The 16,441-nt window shown below is 43.0% G+C and overlaps 1 pseudogene; it reads right to left on the bottom strand.

Moving 5' to 3' along the window:
- Nucleotides 1–1,223, bottom strand: part of LOC136629218 (zinc finger protein 850-like) — a 162,747-nt pseudogene extending 161,524 nt beyond the window's left edge.
- Nucleotides 1,224–16,441: the final 15,218 nt, after the last annotated feature.

The raw sequence follows: 16,441 nt of genomic DNA, 5'->3' as shown, positions 1-16,441 counted from the left end.
AGATAGTGGTGACAGTAGTGACATAATAGTGACCGGTGACATCAGATAGTGGTGACGGTAGTGACAGAATAGTGACCGGTGACAGAAGATAGTGGTGACAGTAGGGACAGAATAGTGACAGGTGACATCAGATAGTGGTGACAGTAGTGACACAATAGTGACAGGTGACATCAGATAGTGGTGACGGTAGTGACAGAATAGTGACAGGTGACATCAGATAGTGGTGACAGTAGTGACAGAATAGTGACAGGTGACATCAGATAGTGATGACAGTAGCGACAGAATAGTGACAGGTGACATAGGATAGTGGTGACGGTAGTGACAGAATAGTGACCGGTGACATCAGATAGCGGTGACAGTAGCGACAGAATAGTGACAGGTGACATAGGATAGTGGTGACGGTAGTGACAGAATAGTGACCGGTGACATCAGATAGTGGTGACAGTAGTAACAGAATAGTGACAGGTGACATCAGATAGTGGTGACAGTAGTGACATAATAGTGACCGGTGACATCAGATAGTGGTGACAGTAGTGACATAATAGTGACCGGTGACATCAGATAGTGGTGACAGTAGTGACAGAATAGTGAGCGGTGACATCAGATAGTGGTGACAGTAGTGACATAATAGTGACAGGTGACATCACATAGTGGTGACAGTAGTGACAGAATAGTGACCGGTGACATCAGATAGTGGTGACAGTAGTGACAGAATAGTGACCGGTGACATCAGATAGTGGTGACAGTAGTGACATAATAGTGACCGGTGACATCAGATAGTGGTGACAGTAGTGACCGGTGACATCAGACACGTCTTCTATGGTCTAGATGGCGGATAGAGTTATGTCGCTCACCGGCGGATCCTCCGTGTTTCTCCCTACAATTTCTGCGTTCGCTCCGGACGTTCCGCAGGTTTTTCTCCTCTTCTACACCTTCTGACTTGCAGTGAATGTAATAAACAATGGCGCTGCTCTCCATAGACGGCGCTTCCCTGTGTGGGAGACTCACACCGACCTACAGATGACAACGTGCCGCCTTCTTCCTGTCACTGCAGAAAGCCCCTGAGCTGCCGTCTGTCGGAGATCCCTCAGTGGGCCCCTTCCTCACAGCCCCTATAGGACTCAGTGGCCAGTGCAGGGTTACAGTGATTAACCCTTAAACTCCTAATTGTCCCCCCTGCTGTGTGAGGAGCACATGTCACCTCTCAGGCAGTGAAAGGGTTACAGCCGGTAACTTCCAGCAGCGACTCCCAATACCCACCAGGGGGCGCCGGCTCCTTCATGAGGTCCCATCATAAGGCCTGCTGATGGCAGAAGGTCTCACAACACCCGTACCTCCACCGGGGTAGATGCTGGAATGGAGGGGCTCCTAGGAGGTCTGAGGGGAGGAAGTCACATGGTGTAATGTCATATGACTGGAGGGGGAGGGGCTTACTAATGCAGTTCTGTGGAGAGAGAAGAAGAGGAGGCTTCTGAGAGAGCTGTGTCTGGAATGCAGGAAGCAGTGGTATCGGCTCTCCCCAAGGAGGGCACCCAAAAAGTGTGAGGAGACACCTAGGGGTTGGGGATGGTATCATCTCCTTAAGGAGAGCACCCAGAGGGGTTGTGAGAAGGCCCCCTAGGTGTCTCCACACACTTTTTGAGACTACACCCCTCCTGACCCCCATTACAGGCTTCTCACCAGCTAAGCCAGAAGATTACTGCACACTAATGAGGAGCAAACACCCCAGAGCAGCCATCTGTGTGCTTACTGGCTTGGTTTCCTATAACTCATCATTATCTGCATAGAATACAGGAAGACTTGGTGTCATCACCCCCCAGGATTTCTCTTCCTCTGTGTGGGGATGCTGCCCCCTCCTGGTCACATACATTTCTTTTCAGCATTCACTGAGTAGTGCTGCCGATTCCAGCCCCCTCATTGGCTGTTCGTGGGTTCACATCCTGCACGCGGATCACGTGATCTGTGATGTCATTTGATTTGGCCGTTTATTCCGCAGGACTATTCGCCTGGAGAAGAACCTGACGCTTGGACGCCTTTTCTACAACGTACGCAACCTGAGATTTGTGCGCCTTTCTGCAAAGTTTGGACGCGTTTTGTACAACATACGTAACCTGAGATTTGTGAGCCTTGTTGCAAAATCACGTGTGGAGAGGATCCTGGCGTTTGGACGTGTGGGGGGTCAAACTCTGACCGTTGAGCGGATGCTGCCTGCTTCCAAATTAGTCTTTAGGTATGGGTACCCATAGACGACACAAATGGACAACCACATGCTGGATGAGATTGCCAGAGTGAAGTGAGTTTATTCAGAGTATTACAGATGATATAGAAAAGGTTTGCTGACGTATTGATTTGATTACTGCGCATGCCCAAGGCCACATAACATCTGCAGATTTTAATTAGCATTACACATCTTTCAAAGAAGTCTCCTACATGAGCAATGTATCAATGTCCGGTGACACCTGTAATAACCACAAAACATTCCTGGACGCTTCTGCTAGAAAGGAGTGAACTCTCTCAAGGGAAAGAATGCATGCGAAAGAGGGGAAGCTGATAAGGACTCGAAGTCATTATTATAATTGGGTCTAACATTCTCTAGGTATGAGAGGTGAAATTAAAGGGGTTGTCCCGCGGCAGCAAGTGGGTCTATACACTTCTGTATGGCCATATTAATGCACTTTGTAATATACATTGTGCATTAATTATGAGCCATACAGAAGTTATCAAAAGTTTTATACTTACCTGCTCCGTTGCTAGCGTCCTCGTCTCCATGGAGCCGACTAATTTTCGCCCTCCGATGGCCAAATTAGACGCGCTTGCGCAGTCCAGGTCTTCTCCTGTTCTCTATGGGGCTCCGTGTAGCTCCGCCCCGTCACGTGCCGATTCCAGCCAATCAGGAGGCTGGAATCGGCAATGGACCGCACAGAAGAGCTGCGGTCCACGGAGGAAGAGGTTCCCGGCGGCCATCTTCACAGGTAAGTATAGAAGTCACCGGAGCGCGGGGATTAAGGTAAGCGCTCCGGTGAGCTTTCTGTACGTCCCTGCATCGGGGTTGTCTCGCGCCGAACGGGGGGGGGGGGGGGGGGGGTTGAAAAAAAAAAACCCCGTTTCGGCGCGGGACAACCCCTTTAATACAGATACATGATTGAAGCAATACAAGCATAAAGATACAAAATGGAGTCGCTGTAAGAAGACGCAAATTATAAACACATAAGTATTCTGTGAAATACACTTATCAATTCAAAAGGCATAAACGTGAATTAACCCCTCACAGACGCGTTTCGAGAAGAATTTCGCTTCGCTCGGACACCATCTGACATCACTCGGCGAGGTAAGCTGCTGCATCTGCCAAATTTTTCATCACGGGCATCGGCTCATATGTGCATATTTTGCGCATATTTTCGCTGCCATGTGCTCATTTGTGCATATTTTGTACATATTTTCGCTGCCATGTGCTCATTTGTGCATATTTTCGTGCATATTAGCATGTTTTCGCTGCATCTGCCAAACTTTTCATTGCGGGCATCTGCTCATATGTGCATATTTTGCGCATATTTTCGCAGGCATCTGCTCATTTGTGCATATTGTGCACATTTTTTGCGGGCATGTGCTCATTTGTGCATATTTTGCACATATTTTCGCTGCCATGTGCTCATTTGTGTATATTTTTGTGCATATTAGCATGTTTTCGCTGCATCTGCCAAATTTTTCATCACGGGCATCTGCTCATATGTGCATATTTTGCACATATTTTCGCGGGCATCTGCTCATATGTGCATTTTTTCGCGGGCATCTGCTCATTTGTGCATATTTTGCGCACATCTGCAAGTTTTCGCTGCATCTGCCAGATTTTTAATCGCGTGCATATGCTCATATGTGCATATTTTGCGCATATTTTCACGCGCATCTGCTCATATGTGCATATTTTCGCGGGCATGTGCTCATATGTGCATATTTTCGCGGGGACCTGCTCATATGTGCATATTTTGCGCATATTTTTGTGGGTATCTGCTCATGTAAATATTTTGCACATATTTTCACTGACATGTGCTTATTTGTGCATATTTCGCGCACATTTGCATGTTTTCGCTGCATCTGCCAAATTTTTCATCGCGTGCATCTGCTCATAGGTGCATATTTTGCTCATATTTTCGCGGGCAATTGCTCATTTGTGCATATTTACGTGGGAATGTCCTCATTTGTGCATATTTTGTGCATATTTTCGCAGGCATTTGCATGTTTTCACTGCATCTGCCAAATTTTTCATCGCGTGCATCTGCTCATATGTGCATATTTTGCGCATATTTTCGAGCGCATCTGCTCATATGTGCATATTCTGCGCATATTTTCGAGCGCATCTGCTCATATGCGCATATTTTGCGCATATTTTCGAGCGCATCTGCTCATATGCGCATATTTTGCGCATATTTTCGAGTGCATCTGCTCATATGTGCATAATTTGCGCATATTTTAGCGGGCATGTGCTCATTTGCATATTTTCGCGGGCATGTGCTCATTTGTGCATATTTTCGCGGGCATTTGCATGTTTTCGCTGCATCTGCCAAATTTTTCATCGCGTGCATCTGCTCATATGTGCATATTTTGCGCATATTTTCGAGCGCATCTGCTCATATGTGCATATTTTGCGCATATTTTCGAGCGCATCTGCTCATATGTGCATATTTTGCGCATATTTTCGAGCGCATCTGCTCATATGTGCATATTTTGCGCATATTTTCGCAGGCAATTGCTCATATGTTGCATATTTTTGCGGGCAATTGCTCATTTGTGCATATTTTGTGCATATTTTCGTGGGCATGTGCTCATATGTTGCATATTTTCGTGGGCATGTGCTCATATGTTGCATATTTTCACGGGCATGTGCTCATATGTTGCATATTTTCGCGGGCATGTGCTCATATGTTGCATATTTTCACGGGCATGTGCTCATATGTTGCACATTTTCACGGGCATGTGCTCATATGTTGCATATTTTCACGAGTATGTGCATATTGTCGCGGGCATGTGCTCATATGTTGCATATTTTCGCGGGCATGTGCTCATATGTTGCATATTTTCGCGGGCATGTGCTCATATGTTGCACATTTTCGCGGGCATGTGCTTATATGTTGCATATTTTGCGCATATTTTCGAGGGCATTTGCTCATTTGTGCATATTTTTGCAGGCATCTGCTCATTTGTGCATATTTTGCACATATTTTCGAAGGCATCTGCTCATTTGTGCATATTTTGTACATATTTTCGCTGCCATGTGCTGATTTGTGTATATTTTCGCTGCCATGTGCTCATTTGTGCAGATTTTTGTGCATATTAGCATGTTTTTGCTGCATCTGCCAAATTTTTTATCACGGGCATATGCTCATATGTGCATATTTTGCGCATATTTTTGCAGGCATCTGCTTATATGTGCATATTTTGCGCATATTTTTGCGGGCAACTGCTCATATGTGCATATTTTGCGCATATTTTTGCGGGCAACTGCTTATATGTGCATATTTTGCACATATTTTTGCTGGTATCTGCTCATGTGCATATTTTGCGCATATTTTTGCGGGCATTTGCTCATTTGTGCATATTTTGCACATATTTTCACTGGCATGTGCTTATTTGTGCATATTTTGTGCACATTTGCATGTTTTCGCTGCATCTGCCAAATTTTTCATCGCGTGCATCTGTTCATATGTGCATATTTTGCGCATATTTTCGAGCGCATCTGCTCATATGTGCATATTTTCGAGCGCATGTGCTCATTTGGGCATATTTTCGCGGGCATGTGCTCATATGTGCGTATTGTTGCGGCATTTTTTGCTCATATTTTCGCGGGCAATTTCTCATTTGTGCATATTTTGTGCATATTTTCGTGGGCATGTGCTCATTTGTGCATATTTTGTGTATATTTTTGCAGGTATCCGCTCATTTGTGCATATTTTCCGCATATTTTCGCGTCCATGTGCTCATTTGTGCATATTTTGCACAATTTTTCACTGCTATGTGCTCATTTGTGTATATTTTTGTGCATATTAGCATGTTTTTGCTGCATCTGCCAAATTTTTCATCACGGGCATCTGCTCATATGTGCATATTTTGCGCATATTTTCACGGGTATCTGCTCATATGTGCATATTTTGCGCATATTTTCATGGGCCTGCGCTCATTTGTGCAGATTTTGCACACATTTGCATGTTTTCGATGCATCTGCCAAATTTTTAATCACGTGCATCTGCTCATATGTGCATATTTTGCTCATATTTTCGCGGGCATGTGCTCATATGTGCATATTTTTGCGGGCTATTGCTCATTTCGGCATATTTTGCGCATATTTTCATGGTCATCTGCTAATATGTGCCTATTTTGCGCATATTTTCGTGGGCATCTGCTCATATGTGCATGTGTTGCACATATTTTTGCGGGTATCTGCTCATATGTGCATATTTTGCGCATATTTTCGCGGGCATGTGCTCATTTGTGCATTTTTTTGCACATATTTTCAGTGGCATGTGCTCATTTGTTCATATTTTTGTGCATAATAGCATGTTTTCGCTGCATTTGCCAAATTTTTCATCGCGTGCATCTGCTAATATGTGCATATTTTGCGCATTTTTTCATGCACATGTGCTTATATGTGCATATTTTGCGCATATTTTCACAGGCATCTGCTCATTTGTGCATATTTTGTGCATATTTTTGCTGCCATGTGCTCATTTGTGCATATTTTGCGCATATTTTCACAGGCATCTGCTCATTTGTGCATATTTTGTGCATATTTTTGCTGCCATGTGCTCATTTGTGCATATTTTCGCTGCCATGTGCTCATTTGTGCATATTTTTGCTGCCATGTGCTCATTTGTGCATACTTTGCGCATATTTTCGCTGCCATGTGCTCATTTGTGTATATTTTTGCTGCCATGTGCTCATTTGTGCATATTTTGCGCATATTTTCACTGCCATGTGCTCATTTGTGCATATTTTCGTGCATATTACCATGTTTTCGCTGCATCTGCCAAATTTTTCATCGCGTGCATCTGCTCATATGTGCATATTTTGCGCATATTTTCACGGGCATCTGCTCATGTGTGCATATTTTGCGCATATTTTCACGGGTAACTGCTCATACGTGCATATTTTGCGCATATTTTCGCGGGCCTGTGCTCATTTGTGCATATTTTGCACATATTTTCACTGGCATGTTCTCATTTGTGCATACTTTGCCCATATTTGCATGTTTTCGCTGCATCTGCTAAATTTTTCATTGCGTGCATCTGCTCATATTTTCGCTGCCATATTTTCGCGCGCATCTGCTCATATGTGCATATTTTGCTCATATTTTCGCAGGCATGTGCTCATATGTGCATATTTTTGCAGGCATGTGCCCATATGTGCATATTTTGCGCATATTTTCACTGCCATGTGCTCATTTGTGCATATTTTCGTGCATATTAGCATGTTTTCGCTGCATCTGCCAAATTTTTCATCGCGTGCATCTGCTCATATGTACTTATTTTGCGCATATTTTCGCGGGCATCTACTCATGTGCGCATATTTTAGTGGGTATCTGCTCATATGTGCATATTTTGCGCATATTTTCGCAGGCCTGTGCTCATTTGTGCATATTTTGCGCATATTTGCATGTTTTCACTGCATCTGTCAAATTTTTCATTGCGTGCATCTCCTCATATGTGCACATTTTCGCGCGCATCTGCTCATATGTGCATATTTTGCTCATATTTTCACAGGCATGTGCTCATTTGTGCATATTTTCGTGCATATTAGCATGTTTTCTCTGCATCTGCCAAATTTTTCATTGCGTGCATCTGCTCATATGTGCATATTTTGTGCAAATTTTCACAGGCATCTGCTCATTTATGCATATTTTTGTGCATATTTTCATGGGCATCTGCTCATTTCTGCATATTTTATACATATTTTCGTGGGCATCTGCTCATTTGTGCATATTTTGCGCATATTTTCACTGCCATGTGCTCGTTTGTTCATATTTTTGTGCATAATAGCATGTTTTCGCTGCATCTGCCGAATTTTTCATCGCGTGCATCTGCTCATATGTGCACATTTTTTCGTGGGCATGTGCTCATATGTGCATATTTTGTGCATTTTTTAGCGGGCATGTGTTCATATGTGCATATTTTTGCGGGCATGTGCTCATATGTGCATATTTTGTGCATTTTTTAGCGGGCATGTGTTCATATGTGCATATTTTTGCGGGCATGTGCTCATATGTGCATATTTTGCACATATTTTTTGCGGGCATGTGCTCAGATGTGCATATTTTGCACATATTTTTTGCGGGCATGTGCTCAGATGTGCATATTTTCATGTTTTCGCTGCATCTGTTAAATTTTCATCACGTTCATCTACTCATGTGCATATTTTGCGCATTTTTTTCGCGTGCATCTGCTCATATGTGCATATTTTGCGCATATTTTCATGGGCATGTGCTCATATGTGTATATTTTCGCGGGCATGTTCTCATATGTGCATATCTTGCACATATTTTCATGGGCATCTGCTCCTTTGTGCTTATTTTGCGCATATTTTCATGGGCATGTGCTTGTTTGTGCATATTTTGTGCATGAAGGCCTCCTGTCCACGGACGTGTATTTGCCGGCGCTAAATGCTATGGAAAGTGCCGACACTGTCCTCGAGCTGAGAATCATTGTGATTCTCCGCTTGCGGCGGGCAATTCGCGGCATGCTGCGAATTGCCCCGATTCTTCACGGCCAGCCTATCTATCAGATTAGGCTGACCAGTGGAGATTCGGGGGCGGCTTCTGCTTCAGGGTGGCAGCTCCCGCGGCTGAGATTCGCTGCGGGACTTTGCAACGCCTGTGGACAGGGGGTCTAAATTGAAAACATCCAAATATGAGCACATGCACGTAAACACATGGAAATATGAGCAAATGCACGTGAACACATGCAAATATGAGCGCATGCACTGGAAAATATGCACCTATGAGCAGATGCACTTGTAAATATGCAAATATGCCAATATGAGCACATGCACGCAAAAACATGCAAATATCAGCATATGCACGCAAAAAATGCAAATAAAGTTTACATATAACTGTGTCCGAGCGAAATTCCTCTCCACATGAGTAGTCCTGTGGAAAACAGGGTGCGGAATATAAGTACATGCAAGCGAACATATGCAAATATGAGCACATGCAGGCGAAAACATGCAAATATGCACATATGAGCACATGCATGCGAAAATATGCAAATATGAGCACATGCAGGCGAAAACATGCAAGTATGCACATATGAGCACATGCAAGCGAAAATATGCACATATGAGCACATGTACGTGAAAATATGCACATGAGCACATGCACGCGAATACATGCATGCAAAAACATGCAAATATGCGCATATGAGCACATGCACGCAAAAACATGGAAATATGAGCATGTACATGCACGCGAAAACATGCAAATATGCCAATATGAGCACATGCATGTGGAAACATGCACATATGACCAAATGCACGTGAAAAAAGCAAATATGCAAATATGAGCACATGCACACAATAATATGCAAATATGAGCACATGCCCGCGAAAATATGCACATGAGCACATGCACGTGAAAATATGCACATATGAGCACATGCACATGGAAACATGCAAATATGCCAATATGAGCACATGCATGCGAACACATGCACATATGAGCACATGCATGCACAAATATGCACATGCACACGGAAACATGCAAATATGTCAATATGAGCACATGCAAGCGGAAATGAGCACATGCACGAGAAAACATGCACAAATTGGGCAGATACAGCAACTTACCACGCCAAATGATGTCAGATGGTGTCCGAGCGAAGTGAAAATACTCTCCACAGTAATCCTCTCCAAAAGGTGGGCAAATGTGAGATCAGCACGTAATTTACAAAAAATGCCAATCTCAGGTTCCGTAGGTCGAACAAAACACAGCAAATGTCAGGTTCCTCTCCACACAAGTAGTCCTGTAGAAAACGCACATGCACGCAAAAATATGCATATATGAGCACATGCACGTGGAAAAAAACAAATATGAGCACATGCATACAAAAATGTGCAAATATGAGCACATGTACGTGGAAACATTCAAATATGCCAATATAAGCACATGCACGCGAAAATATGCACATATGGGCACGTGCATGCGAAAACATGCAAATATGCCAATATGAGCACATGTACGTGAAAATATGCATATATGAGCACATACACGTGAAAACATGCAAATATGCCAATATGAGCACATGCACACGGAAACATGCAAATATGTACGGAAATATGCACATATAAGCACATGCCCACGAAAATATGTACAAAATAGGCACAAATGAGCACATACCCGCAAATATATGCACATATGAGTACATACACGTGAAAACATGCAAATATGCACATATGAGCACATACACTGGAAAATATGCACCTATGAGCAGATGCACGCGTAAATATGCAAATATGCCAATATGAGCATATGCACACAAAAAATTCAAATAAAGATGACCAAACACCGCCCTCTCAGCACGAGAAGCTCTGGCGTGGGAGCCGGCGCCACCGGTTCTCCACTAATCAGCCCAATCTGATAGATACGCTGAGCATGGAGAATGCTGGCAATTCGCAGCATGGTGCGAATTGCCTGTCATGAGCGGAGAATCGATGCAGCATGCTGCGAATTGCCCGCCCTTGCGCTGCCAAAATCAGATTACAATGAATCTCTGCTCGCCACGAGCGGAGAATCCAATGAACGGGAGGGTGTGTTGCTTTCCATAGCAGTGCTATGGTACGCTTTAGAGGGCGGGATTCGCAAATGTATTTTATAGATGCAGAATAAAAATTGGGCACATGCAGCAGCTTACCGAGCTAAGTTACATATAACTGTGTCCGAGCAAAATTCCTCTCCACATGAGTAGTCCTGTGGAAAACAGGGTGTGGAATAAAGTACATGCAAGCGAACATATACAAATATGAGCACATGCAGGCGAAAACATGCAAATATGCACATATGAGCACATGCATGTGAAAATATGCAAATATGAGCACATGCAAGCGAAAACATGCAAATATGCACATATGAGCACATGCATGCGAAAATATGCAAATATGAGCACATGCACGCGGAAACATGCAAATATGCCAATATGAGCACATGCAAGCGAAAATATGCACATATGAGCACATGTACGTGAAAATATGCACATGAGCACATGCACGCGAAAACATGCATGCGAAAACATGCAAATATGCGCATATGAGCACATGCACGCGAAAACATGGAAATATGAGCACATGCACGCGGAAACATGCAAATATGCCAATATGACCACATGCACGCGGAAACATGCACATATGACCAAATGCACGTGAAAAAAGCAAATATGCAAATATGAGCACATGCACACAATAACATGCAAATATGAGCACATGCCCGCGAAAATATGCACATATGAGCACATACACGTGGAAACATGCAAATATGCCAATATGAGCACATGCAAGCCAAAATATGCACATATGAGCACATGTACGTGAAAATATGCACATGAGCACATGCACGCGAAAACATGCATGCAGAAACATGCAAATATGCGCATATGAGCACATGTACCCAGAAACATGCAAATATGCCAATATGAGCACATGCAAGCGAAAATATGCACATATGAGCAGATGTACGTGAAAATATGCACACGAGCACATGCACGCGAAAACATGCATGCGAAACATGCAAATATGCGCATATGAGCACATGCACGCGAAAACATGGAAATATGAGCACATGCACGCGGAAACATGCAAATATGCCAATATGAGCACATGCACACGGAAACATGCACATATGACCAAATGCACGTGAAAAAAGCAAATATGCAAATATGAGCACATGCACACAATAACATGCAAATATGAGCACATGCCCATGAAAATATGCACATATAAGCACATGCATGCAAAAACATACAAATATGCACACGGAAACATGCAAATATGCCAATATGAGCACATGCAAGCGGAAATTAGCACATATGGGCACATACACAAGAAAACATGCAAATATGCACATATGAGCACATGCACACGAAAATATGCACAAATTGGGCAGATACAGCCACTTACCACGCCAAATGATGTCAGATGGTGTCAGAGCAAAGCGAAAATACTCTCCAAATGAGTAGTCCTCTCCAAAAGGCGGGCGAATGTGAGATCAGCACATAATTTGCAAAAAATGCCAATCTCAGGTTCCGTAAGTTGAACAAAACGCAGCAATTGTCAGGTTCCTCTCCACACGAGTAGTCCTGTGTAAAACGCACATGCACGCAAAAATATGCATATATGAGCACATGCACGCGGAAAAAAACAAATATGAGCACATGCACAGGAAAACATGCAAATCTTCACATATGAGCTTATGCACACGAAAATATGCAAATATGAGCAAATGCACGCGGAAAAAAGCAAATATGCCAATATGAGCACATCCACACGAAAATATGCAAATATGAGCACATGTACGCGGAAACATTCAAATATGCCAATATAAGCACATGCACACCAAAATATACACATATGGGCCCATGCATGCAAAAACATGCAAATATTCCAATATGAGCACATGTACGTGAAAATATGCACATATGAGCACATACATGCGACAACATGCAAATATGCACATAAGACCACATGCACACGAAAATATGCAAATATGAGCAGATGCATGCGGAAACATGCAAATATGCACAGAAATATGCACATATGAGCACATGCCCACGGAAATATGTACAAAATAGGCACAAATGAGCACATGCTTGTGAAAATATGCACATATGAGCACATACTGACAAAAATATGCACGTTAGCAGATGCACGCAATGAAAAATATGGCAGATGCCGCGAAAACATGCAAATATGCACATATGAGCACACGCCCGCGAAAATATGTGCAAAATATGCACAAATGAGCACATGCCCACGAAAATCTGTGAAAAATATGCACAAATGAGCACATGCCCGCGAAAATATGCACGTATAAGCACATGCCCACGCAAACATGCAAATATGCACATATGAGCACATGCCCGCGAAAATTTGCGCAAAATATGCACAAATAAGTACATGCCCACGAAAATATGCACATATGAGCACATATCTGCGAAAATATGCACATATGAGCACATGCACGCGAAAATATGCACATATGAGCACATGCACGCGGAAACATGAAAATTTGCCAATATGAGCACATGCACGTGAAAACATGCACATATGACCAAATGCACACAGAAAAAAGCAAATATGCAAATATGAGCACATGGACACAAAAATATGCAAATATGAGCACATGCACGTGAAACATGCAAATATGAGCACATGCATGCAAAAACATGCAAATATGCACATGCACACAGAAACATGCAAATATGTCAATATGAGCACATGCAAGTGGAAATGAGCACATATGAGCACATGCACGAGAAAACATGCACAAATTGGGAGGATACAGCAACTTACCACGCCAAATGATGTCAGATGGTGTCCGAGCGAAGCGAAAATCCTCTCCACAGTAATCCTCTCCAAAAGGTGGGCAAATGTGAGATCAGCTTGTAATTTACAAAAAATGCCAATCTCAGGTTCCGTAAGTCGAACAAAACGCAGCAAATGTCAGGTTCCTCTCCACACTAGTAGTCCTGTAGAAAACGCACATGCACGCAAAAATATGCATACATGAGCACATGCACGTGGAAAAAAACAGATATGAGCACATGCACACAAAAATATGCAAATATGAGCACATGTACGCGGAAACATTCAAATATGCCAATATAAGCACATGCACGCGAAAATATGCACATATGGGCACATGCATGCGAAAACATGCAAATACGCCAATATGAGCACATGTAACTGAAAATAAGCACATATGTGCACATACACGCGAAAACATGCAAATATTCACATATGAGCACATGCACGCAACAATATGCAAATATGAGCACATGCACGCGAAAACATGCAAATATGCCAATATGAGCACATGTACGTGAAAATATGCATATATGAGCACATACACGTGAAAACATGCAAATATGCCAATATGAGCACATGCACGCGGAAACATGCAAATATGTACGGAAATATGCACATATAAGCACATGCCCACGAAAATATGTACAAAATAGCCACAAATGAGCACATACCCGCAAATATATGCACATATGAGTACATACACGTGAAAACATGCAAATATGCACATATGAGCACATACACTGGAAAATATGCACCTATGAGCAGATGCACGCGTAAATATGCAAATATGCCAATATGAGCACATGCACACAAAAACATGCAAATATCAGCATATGCACGCAAAAAATGCAAATAAAGATGACCAAACACCGCCCTCTCAGCACGAGAAGCTCTGGCGTGGGAGCCGGCGCCACCGGTTCTCCACTAATCAGCCCAATCTGATAGATACGCTGAGCATGGAGAATGCTGGCAATTCGCAGCATGGTGCGAATTGCCTGTCATGAGCGGAGAATCAATGCAGCATGCTGCGAATTGCCCGCCCTTGCGCTGCCAAAATCAGATTACAATGAATCTCTGCTCGCCACGAGCGGAGAATCCAATGAACGGGAGGGTGTGTTGCTTTCCATAGCAGTGCTATGGTACGCTTTAGAGGGCGGGATTCGCAAATGTATTTTATAGATGCAGAATAAAAATTGAGCACATGCAGCAGCTTACCGAGCTAAGTTACATATAACTGTGTCCGAGCAAAATTCCTCTCCACATGAGTAGTCCTGTGGAAAACAGGGTGCGGAATATAAGTACATGCAAGCGAACATATGCAAATATGAGCACATGCAGGCGAAAACATGCAAATATGCACATATGAGCACATGCATGTGAAAATATGCAAATATGAGCACATGCAAGCGAAAACATGCAAATATGCACATATGAGCACATGCATGCGAAAATATGCAAATATGAGCACATGCACGCGGAAACATGCAAATATGCCAATATGAGCACATGCAAGCGAAAATATGCACATATGAGCACATGTACGTGAAAATATGCACATGAGCACATGCACGCGAAAACATGCATGCGAAAACATGCAAATATGCGCATATGAGCACATGCACGCGAAAACATGGAAATATGAGCACATGCACGTGGAAACATGCAAATATGCCAATATGACCACATGCACGCGGAAACATGCACATATGACCAAATGCACGTGAAAAAAGCAAATATGCAAATATGAGCACATGCACACAATAACATGCAAATATGAGCACATGCCCGCGAAAATATGCACATATGAGCACATACACGTGGAAACATGCAAATATGCCAATATGAGCACATGCAAGCCAAAATATGCACATATGAGCACATGTACGTGAAAATATGCACATGAGCACATGCACGCGAAAACATGCATGCAGAAACATGCAAATATGCGCATATGAGCACATGTACCCAGAAACATGCAAAAATGCCAATATGAGCACATGCAAGCGAAAATATGCACATATGAGCACATGTACGTGAAAATATGCACACGAGCACATGCACGCGAAAACATGCATGCGAAACATGCAAATATGAGCACATGCACGCGAAAACATGGAAATATGAGCACATGCACGCGGAAACATGCAAATATGCCAATATGAGCACATGCACGCGGAAACATGCACATATGACCAAATGCACGTGAAAAAAGCAAATATGCAAATATGAGCACATGCACACAATAATATGCAAATATGAGCACATGCCCGTGAAAATATGCACATATGAGCACATGCACGCGAACACATGCACATATGAGCACATGCATGCAAAAACATACAAATATGCACACGCACACGGAAACATGCCAATATGAGCACATGCAAGCGGAAATTAGCACATATGAGCACATACACAAGAAAACATGCAAATATGCACATATGAGCACATGCACACGAAAATATGCACAAATTGGGCATATACAGCCACTTACCACACCAAATGATGTCAGATGGTGTCAGAGCAAAGCGAAAATACTCTCCACACGAGTAGTCCTCTCCAAAAGGCGGGCGAATGTGAGATCAGCACATAATTTGCAAAAAATGCCAATCTCAGGTTCCGTAAGTTGAACAAAACACAGCAATTGTCAGGTTCCTCTCCACACGAGTAGTCCTGTGTAAAACGCACATGCACGCAAAAATATGCATATATGAGCACATGCACGCGGAAAAAAACAAATATGAGCACGTGCACGGGAAAACATGCAAATATTCACATATGAGCTTATGCACATGAAAATATGCAAATATGAGCACATGCACGCGGAAAAAAGCAAATACGCCAATATGAGCACATCCATATGAAAATATGAGCACATGTACGC

This window comes from Eleutherodactylus coqui, chromosome 5 (genome assembly GCF_035609145.1).
Source record: "Eleutherodactylus coqui strain aEleCoq1 chromosome 5, aEleCoq1.hap1, whole genome shotgun sequence".
NCBI classification, from domain to species: Eukaryota; Metazoa; Chordata; class Amphibia; order Anura; family Eleutherodactylidae; genus Eleutherodactylus; species Eleutherodactylus coqui.
The sequence above is the reverse complement of the archived record's forward strand: the minus strand, read 5'-3'. Positions and strand labels throughout refer to the sequence as shown.